Genomic DNA, 18,049 nt, shown 5'->3' on the forward strand with positions numbered 1-18,049 from the left:
TACTCAATCAAGTCTTTAAACAAGAATATTATCCTCATATGAACAAAACAAATGTTAATAACATAAACGACAATTTTATCCTACAATTCAATTTACTCAAAATTTTCTTGATTTACTTAAAAATCAAGAAACAGATTCACAAATTTAATAAATTTCTAATGAAAACATAACCTCCCATCTTTCTCTGTTCTGGTCTGCTTTTGGGAGTATGGTCTATGCCTACACCCACCTACACTGCAGCTCCATTCTCCGCACATCCGTTCTCATCCTAACAGTAAATATCTCAGCTAATCAGAGATCGATGCCGAAACATCTATCTGAACAATGTAAGCACGCAGGCAGGTCCCTTGCCAACTGGGTTGCTATTATATCTATACACTTATAACAGCATCAGACCCCTTGGTCATCCTCCACAGGGCTAAGAATCTCAGGCAGCCAGCAACTACGTTCCATTTCCTTTCAGTTTTCCAATTAACTTGCAGATCAAAACCAGAATTGATGCTTGCATGGTCTCTAGGTACTTTGATATGTTCAGCTTCGTACCTGGCACAGACATATATAACATGCAGCACATCATCAATGGCCCTACACTCAAGACACAAGCCTGAATTAATCAAACCAAATCTGACCAACCTACCTTGAAAAGCACAATGTTCAGTAAGAAATTGTGTTATATAATATTAAAATTATACATATTTAAATGAAATATATGGTGAAGGAAACGATAGGTGAAAAAATATCAGACCCTCACCAAAAACTAAACCTAAGACCAGCTCAGCTGACATGCCCACTACATCGTTCGTTCAACATGTTTTTATATTTTATGAAATCACATTTTCCCCAAAAAAGTAATGATTTTAAATTTAATTAATTGCTTTTCTTGTGCTTCATTTATTTTTCTCTGCTTTTGGGAAAATAAATCCAATCTGCATCGCATTGAATGGTTGGTCAAATAAATTAAATTATTAATATTAACATTATTAATGTAGCAAAGTTTATTCTGTTTTAGCCAAAAAGAAGCTAATAGTATGTTCATTAATTTTATATCCAAAGATATACAACTGAATGGATTTAAAAAAAATATTTTAGATCATTACAGATAACTTCTTTTTTGATGTTAAAGGATGATCTGTTACATTCATCTATTCTTCTATAATGATAAGAGTGATTTGATATTTTCCATAAATTACTTTATCTAAAAAATGTCTACCACAAAAATGGATCCAAATCAAAATTTTAAAGTTCTTTTTTTCTATAAAAAATAACTGTTTTAAAATTGTTATTTTTGATCTAGTACAAAGTTTTCAGTATTTTGACTAAATCATTAACTAAAGCTGCAATTATCAAGGGCAAAATCTTAACTACTTCATCTCAACACAAGTAAAAAATTTTACATTGTGAGTAAAAATAGAAATAAAAAAAAATTGAAATATACAATATATATATATTAGTTTATCCAGTTTTCTGCCAGATCTGGGTGTGTGTGTGTGTGCGCGTGCACATGCGCGTGTATAGGCAAATAAAACTGCTGCTACCAGCTTGCTAGACTAGCAGCTGCAAGTGTTAGTGTAAATGAAACTGTAAACATACTTCTGAAACAGACTCAGGTCGATTGCTCTTGAGACATGCGATTGATTGAAACCCTACACACCAAAGAACACCTGTATCCACAGTCTAGATTGAAATCCATATAAAAGCAACTGCCTTTACCAGGATTTGAACGTTAGAACTCTTGACTTTGAAAATCAGCTGATTTAGTTAGCCAATAAACTAACCTGGTGGGTTAAACTGAAATATACAAAGTTAAAAATTAAAGTAACAATTAAATATCCATAAATTCTCTATCATAGAGCATCATTATATGATGCTCTATGATAGCATCATTAGAAAATTATGGTTAAAAAAATAAACATTCACACTCATTATATCATTTTGAAAGTAGAAGGCATGAATTCATAATTTGGAGAGATATTTAAAATAAACTCCAATACAATATAAACACAATAGAGATAGAGGTGTATAATTATTATAAGATAATTATTTTATATTTTCTTATTTATGTGTGTATATAATTATATTTAGTAATGAATATTTTAAAAAAGAAAAACTTATTTATTACTTTACAAATTAATTTACTTATAGATATAGATATTCTTTCTACAAGAGAATAAGTACAAGTCTTCAGTCAAATATGTCTTCCAGCAAACCAAGTTCAAGACTTGATTTGCTGAAAGAAAAAGAATTAACACTGGATGTTAATTCTAATGATGTGAGTACGACTTTGCATTAAATGTTCATTCTAACATAGCAAGTTCAAAACTGAAGATTAGATACGAAAAAAGGCGTCATCTATAATAAACAATTCTTAGAAAAACTGCTATTCCAGTATCACATACCAGTAATAATGCTTACATATGCTAAATATTATATTTCATCCACAAATAAAAAATCCGGGAACAGCTGATCAGCAGCCTCAGGTGAGGTTTGTTTAAATATTCTACAACACAATACATAAATAATAATTACCATAATTAAATACAATAAAAAAATTTTAATAGATATTTCACTAGTAATAATTTTTTGATTTCTAACAGGTGACAAATTATTTAAATTAATTTTATGTAAATCTAATATTTTTAAATTTATAGAAAATTCTGTGGGTAAATGTCATACCCAATAAATTCATTTATAATGCCTGTACAGAGTACTGACTTACAATATCATCTTGTTTACATTTTATTTGTTCTAACAATTTTTCTCATCATATACAACTAAATTACCAATAAAGAATTTAACAATTGAACAGAGAATTGAAGCAATTCCTCTTTTATTTCAACACTTAACAAAACTATTTCTAACTTCATTTATTAACATTTTTCTAAATGATTAAATAATTTATCCAAACTATAATAATGAATAAATGTATGGCAAGAGGCTTCTAATTTGGTTAAACCTAGTTAACAGGATTTAATTACAATTTTCCTGGAACAAGAAAAAATCAAAATACAAACTGCATGGGGTGTGGCTATTAAATAACAAGACATGCTGTTACAGAAGAGCTGCACATGCGCCAAATTTGTACAACTGACAGCTGTGTAGCATGAAGCTTTCTCTTTTGATTGTGGACATATTAGTCTTGTGGCCTTCGTTTGGATAACATCTGTTTTTTTTGTTTTGCTGAAGAAATAAGTGTTTTATTAGAATAAAGAATTGTCATAAAATTTCATATAAAATTGGAAAAACCACTACTGAAATTTATCTTTTATTAAAAACAGTATATGCCAATGAAAATTGCTTAAAAATCAGAGCGACAATGATCACCATTACTACTTTGAGGTCCTTGCTCAACTCCGTGAAAAAATAAGAAAAAAACGGCCCGAATTGTGGAAGAACAAGTCATGGGTTCTTCATCAGGACAACACACTGGCTCACACTGTATTATCTGTCAAGACATTTCTAGCCAAGTATAACATCCCAGTGTTAGACCATCCACCTTATTCGCCTGACCTGGCATCACGTGACTTTTATCTGTTCCCCAATGTCATATCTGCATTAAAAGGAACAAGATTTCAGATCGCTGAAGCTGTGAAAGAAAAAGCGGCACACGTCATGAAAGAACTCGCAGAAGACTTCCAGCACTGTTTCGAACAATGGAAAATTCACATGGAGCATTGTAGGGATAGAGGAGGGGTGTATATTGGGTACATTTGTACCTTCTGGCGTGGTTTCAAAGCTCTGTTTTTTTTCATTTATATTTAATTATATTCTTGATAACGCATCAGCATTTTGATTTTTCTTTACTTTTCTGTAAACTATTTCATAATCAGACTCTTATAAATTTAACTGCCACCTTAAAAGTCTGGAGTTTGGTTCCTTAACAAAAATTAACAAAAAATTGCCGTTGTAAAGTTTTACGATCGGAGAATATCTTAAATCTTCTTCTGTAAAGATGGTTTGTTGCCCAAACTACTGCAAGTAATTCCTTTTTTTATTATGGTGGAGTTATCTATCTCAGTTCCACTGATGGTCCAACTTGAATACATGATGGGTAGATCTGTACCATTTTTATACTCACTCAATGCAGCTCCAATAGCAAAATTTTTGGCATCTGTTGAAAGGTTGAATTCTTTTGTAAAATCTGGATATCAGAGACCAGTTCATTTGATAAAATATTTTTACACATTTCAAAACATTTTATATAATTTGGGTACTCAATATTTATTTTTGCGCTCTTTTTTAAAGATTTCGTAAGCAGTATCATTACATTAGCAAAACTTTTTTATAAATCTTCTGTAGTATCCTAATAAAACAAAAAACCTTATATTTCTTTGGTGGTCCTTGGTTTGGATAATGTTTAATTACACTGACCTTATCTGGATTGGGTTTAACTCCATCAGCGATCAAAGTGTCTTAAATAAGCTATCTATTTTAGTAGAAATTGTGCTTCATCTAACTGAATTTTGAAGTTAGCAGATTTAAGTCCATCAAAAAGTTAAGTCTAATATATGTTCTAAACTAGTTGAATAATATCAAGTTGAATAATATTATTCAACTAGTTGAATATATTCATTATTCGTTGGAAGGTTGTGGGCTACTTTTTAATTTGAATGGCATCCTCAAAAATTTGTAGTGTTCTATTTCAATAGAGAACGCCATTTTCTCTATGTTACTCAGATACATCACTACCTGACGAAATCCCAAGGTGAGATCCAGTGTACTAAAATATTGGGCTCTTGCAGATTGTCTAAAATGTCGGGAATTAACTTACTCGGAATATATAACACACAATATAAAAATTACTGTTTTGAATAATATATAGTTATTCACTGCACTCCGTAGATAATATTATTTTATTTCTGTTGTGCTTGTTTCCTTGGTGAACAGTAGATACCAACCAAGTATTATGTTCCTTAATTCTCCTTGAAGACGTCCTACTGACTGTGCCAATTATTTCTAAATTAATAATATTTTTGAAAAAAACAAACTTTAATTTATTATTTTACAAATTAATTCTTTTACATATAGATAAACTTTCCGTAACAGAATGAGAACAAAACTTAGGTCAGATCCAATAAACCAAGTTCAAGGCTTTAAGATAACATTAAACCTTAATATAACATCATACCAATGATGTTAGGCTTTACATTAAATGTTCATTCTAACATAATTAATGCAAGACTAAAGAAGATTATACAAAACAAAGGCTTCAACATAATAAACATTAATTAGAATAACTATTCCAGAAATAGATACCAGTAATAATGATTTCATATGCTAAATACTATACTCTAACCCATATATACTAGCATATCCTGTCGCGGCTGATTCTGATTATTTATTTCGCTCATGAAATGCTTAATCAGAATTTTAATATAAATACAAAGATTAATTTCTCAACAAGTAAGCTTTTTTTTTTAATTACAAAAATTGTGTAATTATTCAAAAGTACAAAGTATTTTAAAAAGAGATGAATACTATTAGTACAAAATGTGCACACGTTGAAAAAAATATTTTAGGAAAAAGAAAATGTATACATAGACACATACAATGGATGGTAGGTGTACGGTTGTTAGCATATGCGCACATGCAAATGAATAAGCATATTATTGTATCAGTGCTGTTTGGGATTAGGGCAGATTCTGGGAAGATTTTATTACTTCTTTGTAAATCATATTACTAATCTTTCTGAATAGACTACTGGGTGAGCTGACCCTACAGTATGATACATAAAATTGCCCATGAAAGAAACAGTCTTCCCTTAGATCAATTCCTGCCTCTTTTCAGGGTTGTCCTTGAGACTTTAACTCAAAAGGACATGTGTAAGAACATGCAAATGAAGTGTTAAGTCACATGTTTACATGTACCAAACATTCATAAAAATATTTGTAACATAACAAGTGTATAAGTTAAGTTTATTAAGTTTTTTTTTTATATTCAACACACTTTTGTCTATTTCCAGTAAAGATGATCTGTTTACAAGGTATGTTAGAGAATTCACACATAAAACAGGTGTTCACAATTTTTTTTCTTTTTTGGTGAAAAATGTTTTGCATTATCGTCTGAAACATAAATTAAATATCATAAATTATATTTAAAAAAAAACTTAACTACAGCTACTATACCAAGAATGTAATAAAAACTAATGTATATTTTATTTAAAAAGCAACAGCAAACATAAAAATATCAAATTTAAATAAACAATAAAATTTAATGAAGTCTAAGAGGGACATATGAGGAATAAGAGGAGTGTAGGAATGTCTGAGAGAGTTATTTTTCATAGACTTTATTAAATCAGTCTTCTCAGAATTAAATTTTCTACAATCATATATTAGTTATTGCACATAAAAGCTAAAAAAAAATGTGTTTTGCCATCAAATTTTTTTTACATAGGATATCATGAAACTATGAGAGATTAAGTTCTGGGACCCATTTTATTTAATTTTTCAGTTTATGAAACATAAGAAACCACCAAGCTTACCCCATATATAACGCCATAAAACCTTCATTTCACTGAAGGAAATTTTTCGCTAGCTGTAATTCAATACATATTGTGTTGATTATTTTTCATTTTTCAGGTTATGATTTTAAATAAAATACAATTTATGTAGAATTTTTTTATTGATATTTTCAGCAAAACTAAAAATAAAAAGAGAATACTTTACATGAAGTAAAAAAGTATTTTAAAGATTTAATTCGGGCTACTTATTTTATATTTTCAGGGCAATAATATTTTTATAATTCCATATTTTATTTTATTAAATATGTTTAGGGTTCATCTGATATCTAAATGCAAAAGTTTGTGAATCTGCAACAGTAATGCAAAGTTTGTTTGCAACAGCATCATGCAAGAAGTAACTGACTGATTGCTTTCAAATTTCAGAATACATTCGAGTAATAACAAAATGGTTTTAAGCCGTAGGTTCAGGCCCTAGCTTCCTCGGGGATGAAGTTGTGAATTAAAGATATTCATTAAAGAAACAAAAATTAGTTCTTACTTCATTAACTTTCTGTCATCATGGCAAAGAAATATAATGAAATAAAATGACTAATTCTTTTTTCTTTAATGAATATCTATAAAACATTTAATATTCTCACCACCATGAGAATAACAAATGTGTCAGGGGTTCAGGTGACAAACCCTGACTGGGCTATTACATAATTAATAATTTTCTTAAACTTAATTTTGGTTATTTTTTTTACAAATGATAAACTCTATATATGTCATTTAATCTAACAGAAAATTAGTAGTACATGGCTTTTTAATTGTATATTATGAATTGTAACTTATCATACGAGTATATTTTCTTTCTTGTGTTCTAAACAGTTTAATATGAAATAAAAATTATGATAAACCTTTTGTAAAAACTGATAACAAAATATGTACTTACGTATTAATGCCACGGCAGCTACAGCTAACCTAACCAGTTGTCTTTTCTAAGTCCCACTTGCTGATCACACAGTCTTAAATTACATTTCCAAAACTTACGTTTACCAAAATAAAGTTTCATTTTTTTGGTAAAATATTTCGCTCCTGAAAAAATAAAATTGCATCTTGTTCTGTTTTTGGCAAATCCCAAATTCGCATCTTTGTAGCACTAAAAAATTGCGTCAAAAATCAGCAAACAACAAGGCAATAAGGAATCCAAAAGATTGCTCTTTATTGGCGCATTAGCGCAACTTCTGTTGCGGTGGCGTTAATACGTAAGTACCACAAAATATTTAGCTTTGATGTTTTAATGCAGTGTATTTTCAGAAGGTTTTGTCAGCAAAGAAGAACCAGTCCCCCCCCCCTGGGGACAAGCAAGTACAGAGAAAACACCGACTCAAGGATGAAGAGGACCCAACTCACCAGGCTATTCCAGGCACTAAAGATCAGACACATACGAGTCACTTTAGGATGAGTGTGTGTGTGTGTGTGTGTGTGTGTGTGTGTGTGTGTGTGTGTGTGTGTGTGTGTGTATGTGTGGCGCATGTATGAGTGAGTATGTGTGTGCGAGTGAAAATTTCAGAGAGGCTGATAATGGCATAAATGCACATGATTTGTGCATATTTTGAAAATTCATAACTTTGTTCAGAATCAAATTTTGAAATGTTTACTGTAGTTTGTTCTTATATAATTGCATATTCGTATAAGCCCCTCACCAGAGAAAACAAGCTCAAACTTTCAAAAGATTAAAGTTTAAATTTTTTAAAAATAATAAAAAAGAAGGAAAGCTTAACAGTTCTTACTCAAGTTATGGTGAGTATGGTAGCTTATGTAATAATAATAATAATAATAATAATAATAATTTTAAAAAATCTATATATTTCACCCCTTCAAAATTTAAACTGTAAAAAGGGTATTTATTATTATTATTTGATATCAAATTTTAGTAGTCATTTTTACTTATTAGACTTATTAAAGGGTTTCAATGTAAAGGACCCAAATTAAAGAGGAGAATTTGATGAAAAAGAAATGTTTATGTTGCAAAGTTTTGGCATAACCCAGTCCAAAAACATTAAAGTTTATGCTAATGTCTGCAAAGCCAAAAATGAGTATGCGCTGATAAGCAAAGATGGCCACCAGTCACAAGGAAGCTGGGATAAGAATAGAAAAAGACCTGTTTTGGATTGCCAATATATTAAGGAATAACTTATAAAAAAATAAAATAAAAATGAAGAAGCAACCAAAAATATTTTGGTTGAATTACTTCATATGGATTGATTTATCATTCTAATTTGTCTTAACAGTATTTCTGACTGAAAATACTACTTACTTACGCATCAACTGGTTTTTCATGATACATTGATGATAGTGGAAAACTAATAATATTCATTTTTGTAGTTACAATGTCCTAAAACAGTAATATACTTGCAAAGTCGATTATAGCAAAACTACTTGCTTTATAATAAAAAAAATTGATACTGATATAACAATCTTTTTATAGTGACTTAGTAATATATTATAGTGACTTAAATATATTTTTAGTAATATTTAAGAGATGCGTTTATTTTTTCTCAGTTGACTCCCCATCCCAAAGCCTGTGTTAAGAAGCTTTGCTTCAAAAATTATTTTTGGTATAAAATAATAAGCAATGAAATAATAATCTTAAATCTTTTTACATAAATAATATATCTAAATCGTTGTTAGTCTGTTATTATATGTTATAACAGTCTGTTTTACAATACTGAAAAGATATCGAAACTGTGTACTCTTTAATGAATGAGTCACAATTTTATAAATTAGTGCTATATGTTACTTTTACAACCATGAAATATTTATAATGAGCATATCTTTTTACTAGTATTATAAGTGGTAATTTTGTTTTTTGAAGAGAAAAAAATTGTAAATTACATCTTATGTTGAAAAGTAAAATTAATATAAATGTAAAACAATCAATATATCATGAAATAACTTGGTAACTCTGAATATAATTTCCCTAGATGCTTTTGGCATATTTTAGTGGCTAAGGATCCTAGCAGACAATATCATCAAAAACGAAGAAAATGCCTATATGCTAAAAAAAAAAAAACAAACTTATTTTAAAGTAAATAAATATGTTTGCAAATATTTTTTTCATAGTTAATAATGTTATAAGAGGGAATGTATCGGGAGACCACAGAGACAACTATAAATAACGCTATAATAAATCCATATAAAAAATTTTACTAAAAATTCTCACAGAAATTAGAAATGAGATTTTTTTTTAATAAGTATAATTTATGTACCAAACAAAAATGATCTGTACCTATACCGGAGTTGAAGGGAATCTTAAACAGAAAATAATAAAAGCAATCTTGCAAAACAAATTGTTAGGTTTCTGATATTAGCCTAACAAAATTTAACAATTTACATTAACTGCATTATCACCTGTAATATCATATTCTAGTTTAAGTATGGGCATCTACACAATTCAGGATCATTTGAACAACTTTAATCATTTGTTAATAATTCATTTAAAAGGAAATTTTTTAGTGAAATGTAAAAATATATTAAAAAACCTATGTAAAACAAGGTTTTTTAAAAAACCTACGTAAAACAATCAAAAATTAATTTAAATATCAGGAAAAGATTGTTGAAAGTGTATGTTTGGAGTGTCGCTTTATATGGAAGTGAAACTTGGACAATCGGAGTATCTGAGAAAAAAAGATTAGAAGCTTTGAAATGTGGTGCTATAGAGGAATGTTAAAAATCAGATGGGTGGATAAAGTGACAAATGAAGAGGTATTGCGGCAAATAGATGAAGAAAGAAGCATTTGGAAAAATATAGTTAAAAGAAGAGACAGACTTATAGGCCACATACTAAGGCATCCTGGAATAGTCACTTTAACGTTGGAAGGACAGGTAGAAGGGAAAAATTGTGTAGGCAGGCCACGTTTGGAATATGTAAAACAAATTGTTAGGGATGTAGGATGTAGAGGGTATACTGAAATGAAACGACTAGCACTAGATAGGGAATCTTGGAGAGCTGCATCAAACCAGTCATATGACTGAAGACAAAAAAAAAAAAAAAAAATGTAAAACAAAAATTATATATTAATTTTAAGCCACTCATTTTTGAATTGATCACTAAAGACTTGTTATAAACAAAAATTGTTTGGTAATGATACAAAAAATTATTCTTTATCATAACATTTAACACTGGACAAAGAATTTACTAAATACTTGGCATTGCAATGGCAAATTGGGTCTGAAATTAACTCTGCTGAATGACTGATACTTGTTTATTACAAAGTTATTTTATTCATACTTTTCAAAGTTATTGTGTGATAATAAATGCAATATGAATATACAAGGAACAAGGACACAGACTTGTAAAAAATATACCACCCTAAGTAGTTACTACAAATGATTTTTACAACAATGTAAATTAAGATTAGAAAGCATCTATTTAGTTACAATTACAGGAGATAAAATATATAATAAATGGAAGATGTACTGAAAGTAACATTATTAAGTTTAAAAATGTAGATTTCACTTAAAAAATCTGGTATAAGCATAAGTAAATGCTAACAAGCAAACTAAAATACAAAACGCTGTTACAAAATCTGTTCTATGATCATGCAAAATCATGATTCACATATGATTAACACACTTTGTATCCTCCTAGACATTTGTGATATGCACGGCCCCTGAATCCTGGGCATGGTTTCCCATGGAGCCGTGAGGTGTGCTAGCACCATCTCTTGAGTAATGTTAAAGTAAATGTCACGTGGGACTCTGTGATAGAGCTGAGTGGAAATAAAAGGTATGTCCTCCTCTCCCTGGTAGACCAGACTGAAGTCCGTAGTTGTAATTAAACTAGGGTTTACACTATAAAGTTGAGTTCACTAAGGGAACTAGGAATAAATTTTGTTGTTGCAGACATTTTATGTGATCAATTTTTTGTGACATTTTTTGCCTCAATTATTACGAGTCATTTACTCACTAATAGCTTACTTTAAATGTATAACTAAGCACGGGGTTCATGCTTCTGCAAACTCTGTTAGCTAGTTCAGAGGGCAACAAAGTAGGAGAGTCAAGATGTCCAAAAGAAGCCAACAGCGAAGGCCGAGTCATAATTCACTGATGTAAATGTCTGCCAGTGCATTTACATTGTTGACATCCCAATGAGGCCTGACTTATTACTGTGAGATATAATCAGTTAAAGGGTCAAAAGACGACCTCTGTTACAGCCCATTTTACCATCACGAGGAGGGGTTGGTGTGGCGACCGGAATCGTCACAAGGGGGTGTCTTCCCCTATGGGGGTTGGGCTGGTCCCTGTATCCTAGTCCACAGGACCGGCCTAGTGGTTAACTCGTCATTGCAAATCAGCTGATTTCAAAGTCGAGAATTCTAAGGTTCAAATCCTAGTAAATGCAGTTACTTTTATTACAGATTTGAATACTAGATCGGGTATCCCAGTGTTCTTTGGTGGTTGGGTTTCAATTAACCATACATCTCAGGAACAGTTGACCTGAGACTGTAAAAGACTACACTTCATTCACATTCATACATATCATCCTCTTAAGTAATATCTTATGGTGGTTCCAGAGGCTAAACAGAAAATGAAAGGTCCCTGTATTTTGGGGCTTTTAAAGTGTTTTAAAAATATTCTGTTTGAATTTGGTACTTGCAATAGGTGAATGATGTGAACATGTTTAGAAAGAAAATAAATGCAGTGTATTTTAATATATTATTGAAATACTTATTTTAACTACTTAAAAAAATTATGATCTAAAAATATATAAACATGAACAAAATAAAGAATTGTGATACTACTTCACTAAACATAATTAGCTTTATTGTAGTAAATTTTGAAACAGTCAAGTGTACACAAAGCTACTGCACACTCAGAACACCACTAAGTAGTTTCCTTTCTTCTAGCTTTCCCTAAGGCTGCCCTTGTTTATTCAGACCAGACTTTACACACCTTTGCAGGGTGCACTTTCTTTTCAGTTTGGGGTATATTCTAAGTGAAGTGATGACCTGTAAGTCTTTGTTTTTACTGCTGTTGATGTGGATTCCTGTGCAAGAACTCCTGCCTTTTATCTTAAAGCCATTCCAATGAATATAATACATTTTTTCTAAATGACATTTATGACTCAAGGGTAATGGTTGTGATTCCAACTAAAAAATAAAGGCATTGGCAATAGACATCATAAATAAATGGAAAAATAATTTTCTCCACTATATCATTTGCTTACATTTGAATGGTTAACATGAAATAATCTGGTCATTTCTATACACCAGTTTTATTTTTATTATAATTAATAATTATATCAGGTTTTTTGTTTTTGAAATCAAAAATTAACATATGTCCCCAAAAGAGCACAGATTTACTTCACTTTCAGTTATTCTGTGTACTGAAGATAAGGATAATACTGTGTCTTCCCATTTGACATACAGAAGATGATTTCTTATCATGTAAACATACTTTTAGTTTTTTGTTTACTAACTTTAATTTTGGCAGTTTTTTCCGATAGGACATCCAGCTTTAGTATGTCACTACCATTAAAAACCAAACAGCTGGTGAGCTATAAAACCGGTCTGTGAATATATGTCCCTTGTCAAGATAATAAAAAAGAAGTCTTTGGAAAAGAGAAATTATAGAATTTTTGTTATTTTTACCCAAGTAAATTTCAATTTGAAATTTACTTCTGCTACAACTACAAACAATATGTAGTTTTATGCCATAAACACGAAATCGTATCCTGCCTCTAAATCCACGTACCCCTTCATCAACTGTCAAATTTTCCCTTTGTGAAAAGCATACTGAATAATCAGAGATCAAATGGTTAAAAAAGACCTTGGTTCAGAGATTATTACTTGGTGTTCTTAATGTTTTGGGATCGTGAATATCCATACTTGAACAGAAAACTATATAACTTAGCAATAAAATATACACCAATATTTATTATTTTTACTTACGAAAAAAATAAAAAGCAATTACACAAAAATATATCATTAATAATCGTAAAACCTTGTTTACAACAAATTCAACACGGCACTACACAAAAATAAATCATAATTACCTTGTTTACAACAAATTCAACACGGCACAAACAGCACTTCTAACCCCAACACGAAAACAACACCATTGCTCGAGACTTTATACTCGATATTTTTTTTAAAAATATCAGTCAGAGTGTGCGATAAAACAAACGAATCAATCCAAATAAACTAAAGAACGAACCGATGAAGCCTAACACCAAATGCAATCCGTACGAAATTAAATACGAATGCCCGTGGATTTCATGTGCTCCGATCACTACGAAAATGAGTACAATTTTACGCCGATAAACAACAATATTATATACTGATAAAAGAGTTACGTACGATAGGCCATCCTGTATTGATCACATTTTTGATCAATTTTATATAAACACAAAATATTTCTAATGCTCTCATTCTGACACATTTTAATGATCATAGGGCTTTTGCCATAGCTATTTTTAAGGACTTAACTCAAAATAATTTGTAAAGGATTTTAAGGAGGTCCTGGATTAAGATCATATTTACAAGAATATAACTGGAGGGAAATTCTTGATAATGATGATTTTCAGTTTAATAACGTTTTAGATATTATATTAAGGTATATTAATCAATCAAAATCTGTTATTTATTTTAAGGCATGGATAAAATTGGGCTGTACATTACCAGTTCTCAAAGAGATGGGTTGTATAATGTATGGCATAAAAATTCTCACCGCCACAAAATTAAGACTGAATAGAATAAGTTGAATAAGTAGCGTGAATTATGGCAGCTAAACAACATTTTAAAAATTAAATTTTGTATAAAAAAAAGATATGTTTGTCTCTTTCAGTTATAAAAAAAAAGTAGCTTCAAAGGTATGATGGTGTATGGTCCGGCAACTCGACTAACACACCCATTGCCACTCTTATTGTGCGTATGACATGGCTGGTTACATTAACCTCCAGTTACTTAAAAAATAAAATGAAAATTGATAAATGAAGTATGGTCTCCTTATGGTGTTTGTAGATAATGCTGAGAACCATACAAAATACTTTTTTACTCTCCGAAGGGAGGGTGCACCAGCTAAAACTACATTTTTAAGATGGGGCTGACTATCCTGAAACCCATATACTTCACATCACTCAAAGTTTCAAGTCCTGTGTTGACAAAACTGATGCTCTGAAGAAATTACAATGAGCTGATGATTTTTATAAATTGTTATTAAGCAGTATTATTTTCACAAGCACAGGGATAATGAATACAATGTGGATCTAGACGGTGGCTAGATGGGAATGTCTGTATTTAAATAAACACAAATGCTACCTTCCACGTTGCACTGAGTAGTTGACCCTCCACCTCAATAGGTAGTTGATCAATGTGTCTTTTTAGGGAATATCCATCACCATCAACCTTAACTATGTAGTGAAGTTTTCCAAGGTTCTGGACTACAGTTCTGAGTCCCATACTGGTTTGCCTGTGGAGGGGTACCATTATTATAAACAATATTTGTTTATTATAGTATAATGAACAACTACAAAAGGAACATTGAAATGCATACTGATAAAAACTGTCCATTCTTGATACCTCGTCGGCTTACATCAATATTGTTTGATCGTTGGGATACAACAGTCTTCCATTCTTATTGAAAAGGTACACTGAAAAATACATTTACATTTGATTATACATTGAAGAGTATTGAATTTAGATACATGTTTACCGATTTAAATCGTTAAAGTATAACAAGGATACATTGTAATGTTGAAGTCTTGTTGGCAGTTTATATTCCCCTTTCTGATCGTCTCAAAATAAGTTTTTGCTGCACTACCGGTTGCTCTTGAGGTTCCCGCATGGCCTTTGAAGGTATAAAGTGAAACACCTTTGGAGGATCTCTTCTTGGTTCGTCATATGTATTTGGTGACAAAGCAAATGTCACTGTTTTCTTTGGTTTAGAATCGATAGACACAAATAGTAGAGATCAATGTGTCGCTTCAGGAAATACCGTCACCATCAACGTTAACCGTGTAGTGACGTTTTCCAGCTTCTGGACTACAGTTCTGAGTCTCTACATTGATTTGCCAGTAGAGGGGTACCACCTTGCTTGTACTTGATTTCCCACACTTAGCTGATGCACACTGGAATGATGTTGGAAGGTGAAGGTCTAATTTAATATGTAATCTTTATTTTATTTATTATTCTGATGGAGATTTACCAGATGAGACAGGTGTAGATATATAATATATTAAGATTTCTTAAATTTTCTCTTGATTGGGTAGTTTAGATAAAGTCATTGCCTGTATTATTTGCTTAAAACTATGTATATTGCATTCAGTGAGCTCATTGGTAGCAGGATGATCTGGTGCTATAAACATTTGGTGTATATCAATATAAGCAAACAATGTATCAAGAATGGGAATGATGATTTAGACAGTTTTTATCAATATGCATTTCAAAGTTCCTTTGTAACTGTTCGTTATATTATAATAAATAAATATTGTTTATCATTTGAAAACACGTGTGTTTATTTAAGTAGACACATAACAATTGGCGACGAGGATGAGAAACAACAGGAAGGGTGAGTGAAGCGAACTCTTATCAGGTAGTTATTGATAAAACTGGTAACCATTGAAAAATATGTTTTTTTTTAACATAATATTATGTAGACTACAGGCAAAGAATCTTATAAGTTCATTTTTTGTTTTTTTCTTTCATTTTACTTATGGAATTCATTGCCATGTAATGGTAAAACAATATAGGGATAAATCACAATATATGCGATGTTTTAAGGTTAGTATACAGGGAAAGACCTTATATGTCCATTCTGAACAAGGGAGGATCCTTTACAGGCCCATATGTTGACAGTCCAATGATTTGAGTGTATTGGTTTTATGAATTCACTGGCTACTTTTATTCTTTCTTGCTTTTACAATATAAAAATGGCTATATTAGTCTATTTTAACCTATTTAATAGAAACTTCAATATAATTTCTGATATCCACGTACTGATATGTGCAGTTACTGTGATGCTTACAAAGCTAAAGAAAAGATTCTACAGGTTCACATAGCTGAAACTTTGAAAATTGAAACCAAAAACCAGTTAATTGAAACTACTCAGAGGAGATTGGCCTTTAAATATTAAAATTTTTAAAATTAGATTTTTAACCGGTTTTACAGTAAATCTATATACTTGAAATACAACACCAACTACATTTAAAAAAACCAAAGGTATTTTATAAAAGAAAAATGCATTTAAAAAAATTCTGTGAGGAAAAGTGAAAACAGAAATAAAGAAGCTATTAGTATAATTTCAGCAAAAACTTTAATTGTTCTAATATATTTACGAATGATGTATATTACAGACATCAGTTTTTGCTTTTTATTTTTAATATTCATGTCTTACCTGATAGCTCAAGCTATTTTTACATGAACCCTGAAATGTCAGGAAAGAAAAGAAGTGATGAAATATGCTCATTCATTCATCATTTCGTTAATAATGTACTTGAACCATCCATCGAAGAATTAGAAATATTTTTGACTCAAGTGGAGGACAAAATGAAAACGTCTGTAATCAGAATGTGTCACACCATCTTATTCATATTGTAAAAAGATTCAAAGTGATGAAGATCATATTTCCTAAAAGAGGATACTCCTATTTAGCGTGTGACAAAGACATTGGTTCAGTGAATCGGAAAACAAGAACTGAAGTACCAGAAGAGTGGTATGAAGTTTGAAGTTTTTCATACAGCTTGTCACTAACCATCGCTATGTGAAGTAATTGGATTACATCAGAATATAATTACTTTAACAAACAGTACGAGTCTTAGAAACTCATATCGTTCAAGGCCTATTAAGGAGTTAAAAGTACCTGAAGACCATTCAGTATTGATATCATTCAGAAATACATACAGTGGACCGTGGTTTACAGCTCCAGTACTCCCATCACCCCACAGATGTGAACTAATAGCAAAAAGAGGTAGGCAAAGAAATGAATTTTCAGCTGAAGAAATTCAAAAACCAAAAGAAGAAAACGAAAAAATCCTGGTAGAAATTGTTATTTCCAGAAATTTACCTAGAGAAATATATGAAGGAGAACAACTGCAACCTGGCTGCTTTATGTTACCTGAACTATGCTATGAAGATAAGCAAGCATAATGCACAAAAAGAACCTTAAAAGTCTTGGACTTATCATGTTGTTCCTTAGTAAAGTTTGAGGTTAGGCCATAATTTTTTTTTCGATTATCATACTGAAATAGTGTATATTTCTGCACTAAGAGATATAAAAAAAAAAAAAAACAACAGTTAAAACTTTATTATTATTAAATCAAAAATGAATATTATCGGTTGATTTTTATTAGAAAATCTAACCACAAAAATGCTCTCCTGAAAAATTAGCAAAATTAGATTATCTGAAAAATCTAAATTAAAGAAATTCAGTAAAAAGACTAAAATTTAATTACAATATTAAAGAATTAAATTGTACAGATCTAAAAAAAAAATTATTTTCATAAAGTATCTCAACAAAAATATGAAAAATAATAATAACTTTGAAATTTTTAGAAAGTAAAGATTATGTTTGTTATAATGTTGGATAGTAATAAAAAATGCACTATTTTGT

General features: G+C 30.5%; 1 protein-coding gene across 16 annotated transcripts in view; it reads right to left on the minus strand.

Annotated features, from left to right (window-relative positions):
• LOC142333472 (uncharacterized) overlaps nt 1–13,814 on the minus strand; it is a 62,896-nt gene extending 49,082 nt beyond the window's left edge. Inside the window, exons 1-3 of one of the 16 annotated variants that reach the window (XM_075380674.1) lie at nt 13,497–13,794; nt 5,944–6,059; nt 2,413–2,497 (exon numbers count right to left, since the gene is read on the minus strand). The gene's annotated coding sequence lies outside the window, so the exon portion shown is untranslated. Of the gene's footprint in view, nt 1–1,590; nt 1,789–2,396; nt 2,498–5,943; nt 6,060–7,388; nt 7,532–13,392 lie in introns of all 16 variants that reach the window. The other 15 variants (XM_075380676.1, XM_075380671.1, XM_075380677.1 and 12 more) reach the window with 15 other exon arrangements.
• Nucleotides 13,815–18,049: the final 4,235 nt, after the last annotated feature.

The sequence above is a fragment of the Lycorma delicatula genome, chromosome 12, assembly GCF_047948215.1.
Source record: "Lycorma delicatula isolate Av1 chromosome 12, ASM4794821v1, whole genome shotgun sequence".
In the NCBI taxonomy this organism is placed as follows: domain Eukaryota; kingdom Metazoa; phylum Arthropoda; class Insecta; order Hemiptera; family Fulgoridae; genus Lycorma; species Lycorma delicatula.